The 4,856-nt window shown below is 41.2% G+C and overlaps 1 pseudogene; it reads right to left on the bottom strand.

Moving 5' to 3' along the window:
- Positions 1–657: 657 nt before the first annotated feature.
- On the bottom strand, positions 658–1,097 carry LOC102848387 (annotated as a pseudogene).
- Positions 1,098–4,856: the final 3,759 nt, after the last annotated feature.

Genomic DNA, 4,856 nt, shown 5'->3' with positions numbered 1-4,856 from the left:
GTGCAGTTGATATTTCCTTTTGGAAGCATTTAGAATGGTGAGTCGTGGCTACAAGAATCTGAGTCCTGTGGGACACTCAGAGAGTGGTGTGTGGATTAGCCAGTGGGTTTAAACAGGCTGATTGGTGTTTATCAATTTCATGGTGTAAATACTTGCACCTTGACCAATTTCAATGAGTCCCGGTGGTTGATATGCTATGTATTGAGTTGCTCACTGAAACGTCAGCAGTTTGAATCTACCATGTGCTCTGTAGAAGAAAGGGAGGCAGGTTCCTCCTGCAAAGACAACCTCGGAAATCCAAAAGCAATGAGTCAGAATGGACTTGAGCAACAGATCAAAACCTACCCTGTCCTGTGCCATCTTCATGCTCTCTACCACGTTCAAGTCCATTGCTGCAGTCACTGGGTCAATCTGTCTTATTGAGGGTCTTGTCACATGAGCCAACGAAAACCCTTTATTGGGTAAAAGCTTCACTCCATACGAATCACGAAGGTAGATTCTCTTTGAGGCGGTAACTCTTCCTCAGTCACTTTTTGAGTGCCTTCCAACCTGAGGAGCTAGTTTTCAGGTACTATAATCAACAATGTTCCACTGCTGCTCATAGGTTTTCTTTTCTTCTTCTTCTTTTTTAAAATTTTTTATTTAATTTAATTTTTTTTAGTAGGAAAAACACACAGGGAGTTCATTATTCCCAATATGGGGCAGGTATTTGAGGGGTGGCAGGAGGTGGCTGTGGGGCAGGACTGCAGAGGTGGGAGCGGTGATGACAGGGTTCCTCAGGACCATGATGACAGAGTCCCTACACACCAACATCTTAGAGATGTAGTGTCCTCGGTGACGAGATTAGACTTCTTGTACTTGTTGCTGTTGGGGACCTCTGTCCACATACCTTTCACGTTCTCCAGCACCATGCTGCAGTGCTTGTTGAAGGCCTTCACGAGGCCCAGGAGTGTCTTGTTGAGACAGTTGCTGAGCACTTGCATTTTGTTCTTGACTGACTGCCTGAGCACGGACAGCAGGCCCAGGTTAAAATCCGCTTCTTGCTTCTGGAGCTCCTCCAGGGTCATCTCACTCTTTGGCTTGTTGAGGAGGCTCATGGTGCCAGCTGTGTTCTCAGATCACTCTCTTTTCTGTTCATAGGATTTTCAAAGGCTTGATATTTTTTCAGAAGCAGATAGCCAATCTTGCTCCTTAGTCTCTCTTAGTCTGGAAGCTTTGCTGAAACTAGTGGCATAGCTTCTCGTACCACAGCAACTTGCAAGTCACAGCACTGCAAGCTGAGAAAGGAACAGTGGTTAAACTTATGAACCTTGTAAAACTCTTTTATTGATATTTTAAAAATGATTAAATTTTATTAATTTTAATGAACATTTACAGAGATTTTGGGTTTTCATTCATTCATTGTTGCACTATTTCCTCTACCCTCCTCCCCAGTTCGTTCTTCTTTCCCCCCCATTGAAAGTCTGTTTTAATTGTCCAATTGCCACAGTGCTTGTCAAAGCCAGTTCTGATTAATCTCCTTTGTCAGTGTGTCCTTTGCCATTCCCTATCACTCCTCCCTGAGAGAGACTTCACCCTGATTCATAAGGAAAAGGGGATGGCGTATTCTCTTAGCTACTTCCTGCTGAAAAGGGACGTTGTAGGTTTCAGGGTGAAGATCTTCTCTCACTACTCTAAAGGGCCCCTTTGGCAGTAGGAAACACATAGACTATTATGGAGATTGATTTTGGAATTTAGATTCACTGTTATTAATTGTGCTTAGCCATACATGTTCATATCCTTGAAGATGTATCATGGAAGTGTTGCAGCCTAGAAGACACAAATTTAACTAACAAGTTGAAAGTACATGAGTCAAAAATTAAAAAGCAATAATATTCCAAGTAGAGGCTCTAATAGTGGCACAAATCAAGTTACAGAGGGAAGGTAGTTCTTACGATAAAAGGCCTATTGACTAGCACTTTGTCTATTATAGTATAAAGGTTAGGAAACACAAGATGTAGAGGCTCAACTATGTCATTTATTGTTCTTAAGTCCTGGAGCAAATTCCATATACCACTGCGTTGTTTTACAACTCGGAAGTCCGCATGCAAGGCAGAGGTGAAGTAAGGAACTGCTTATGAGGTTTTCCGTCAATTCCAACAACTAAGAATTAGTGAGAAGAGTTGGGACCTCAGAAGGCTTTTAGGACCAAATAGTAGGCTCTTGTGTTCAGGAGAAAACGAATATACTTACCAGTACTGTTAAAGCTCACCCACAGCTCTTCTGGGAGGATCTAAATTGTTTTATTGATATTTTAATGAAAGTTTACAGAAAACGTGGATTTCCATGTAAAACTGTTTAGAACTATCTGAATGATTAGCATTCTCCAATTGGACATTATGAGGAATGTGGCAGCAGAAATGAAGGAAGACTCATTATCAACCTGTGTTATGTAGATGACACAACCTTGCTTGCTAAAAGGGAGGGAGACTTGAAATTCTTGCTGCACAAAATAAAAAACTACAGCCTTCAATATGGATTATCTCTTAACGCTAAGAAAATAAAAACTTTTCACCACTTAGTGACATCATGTGCCGTTATTGTTATGTGCCGTTGAATCACCTGAGACTCATAACAACCTTATGTACAATAGCTCTGAAGCCTGCCCTGTCCTGATCCAGTCTCACTGACCCCAACACATCCCATTGCCCCAGTTGTTGTATGAATCCATTTCATGCAGGGTCTCCTCTCTTGTGGTGTCCCTTCTCCCTTGTGAGCATAGTGTCCTTCTCCAAGAACTGATTTTTTCTGGCCACATGCCCAAAGTATGTGAAATAGAGCTTCAAAATCCTAGCCTCCAAGGAGAAACTTGTTTTCAGTCTCTCTAAGATAGATCTATTTGTTTTCTTGGTGGTCCATGGTATGTTCAAGACTCTTCTCCAGCACCACAACTCAAAAGCATCAATTCTTCTTTTGTCATCCTTAGTCATTGTCCAGCTCTCTGATGCATAGTAAATAATTGTGAAGACCATGGCCTGGATCAGGTGCATCTTGGTCTATAGACTGACATCGTTGCTTCTCAGTTCTCTGGAGAGATCCCTGACAGCAGATTTTCCCAGTGCAATTAATCTTTTGATTTCCGGAATGCTGATACCAAGAATGTTGGTTGTGGAGCCTAGATGGAGAAAAGATTGAAGTTGTCAATGTTTTCATCTTTCTTAGATCCACAATCAACACCATTGGTACCAGTAGTCAAGAAAACAAAAGGTATGTTGCATTGGGAAAATCTGCTGTCAAGGACCTCTCCAAATTACTGAGGAACAATGATGTCAGTCTAAAGACTGAGTAAGGTGTACCTGATTCAAGCCATGGTATTTTCAGTTACTTGCTATGCCTCTGAATGGTCAACAATGAATAAGGATGACAAAAGAAGAGGAAACACCTTTGAACTGTAGTGTTGGAGAAGAGACCTGAATATCCGATGGACAGTTAAAACAAAAAACATGTAAGTCCTAGAGAAAGTTTAATGAGGGTACTCCTTAGAGCCAAGAATGATGAGCTTTGTCTTACATGTTTTGGGCATATTGTTAAGAGAGGCCAGTCCTTGGAAAAGTACATCATGCTTGGAAAAGCAGAGGGCCAGCGAAAGAGAGAAAGACCCTCAACAAGATGGATTTACATAGACTATAACAATAGGCTTGAGAGTATCAGAGATGATGAAGATGGCACTGGATAGAGCAGGGTTCAGATCAATTGTTCACAGGACTGCTATAAGTTGTAGTGGTCATGATGACACCTAACAGCAATAACAATAACAACCATCTGAATGAAAGTAATATATAGAAACATTCTTTTTCAACCCTAGAGTGAAGAAGACAGGGACATCCATTAAGGGTAAGAATGCTTACTGTGAGTTCCTATATGCAGGGGAATTTATTGACTATTTAGAGCTATTCATAGATTATTGAGGGAGCTCTGGTGGTTTATGGTATGGATTTGTGCTGCCAGCCTACAGGCATGCAGTTTGAATCCACCAGCTGCTCCACAGGAGAAAGAGAGACAATCTCCTCCTGTGTGATTTACTGCCTCTGAAAACCTTCCTGAGTGTCAGCTATGAGTACATTCTGACAGCAACAACAACAACAACAATACATTTTCTATAACATTTATAAAATATTTTCTTCATTTAATTCTCCATTTTAGAGAAGAGAAAATTTTAGGTGGGTTCCTGGTTGGTACAAGTGATTAAAAGTTCTGTCTCGCTATCCAAATGGTTGATACACCAGATGTATCACAGAAGAAAGATCTGGCAATCTGCTTTTGAAAAATAGGCCGTTGGAAAAAATTCCTATGGAGGCTAATTCTATTTTGACATACTTGTGATCACTCTAAGTTGAAATTTACTCAAGGGCAACTGGTATCAAATGGAAAAATAGAGATGTGACTCTTCTGTAATGAATAAATATCAGGCTGCTAACCAAAATGTTGGCAGTTTAAATCCATCAGTCGTTCTGTGGGAGGAAAATGTGTGTAGTCTTCCTCTGTAAGGGAGCTCTGGTGGCGTAATCCACAGAGAGTAGTGCCTGTCTGGCTGTTCAAAATCACCAGTTGCTTTGAGGGAGAAAGATGGGCAATGTCCACTCGTGTGATTACAGCCTCCCTCTGAAAACTCAATGGAAGGTCAGCTGTAAGTTGGTTCCGACTTGACAGCTGTGAGAATGAGATAGGCAGTCTTCCTACTGTAAAGATTCATCGCCTCAGACACTTGATAGAAGTCTGCTATAGTTAATACTGACTTAATGGCCATGGGTTTCATTTAGTTTGTTTAGTTCAATCTAGTGTTCCACACTACCTTCCCAAGGAGATCAGTCATCCCA

The sequence above is a fragment of the Elephantulus edwardii genome, unplaced genomic scaffold (assembly GCF_000299155.1).
Source record: "Elephantulus edwardii isolate Elephantulus edwardi_28Jun2011 unplaced genomic scaffold, EleEdw1.0 scaffold00061, whole genome shotgun sequence".
NCBI classification, from domain to species: Eukaryota; Metazoa; Chordata; class Mammalia; order Macroscelidea; family Macroscelididae; genus Elephantulus; species Elephantulus edwardii.
Note: the sequence above shows the minus strand (reverse complement) of the source record. Positions and strands in the feature narration are given on the sequence as shown.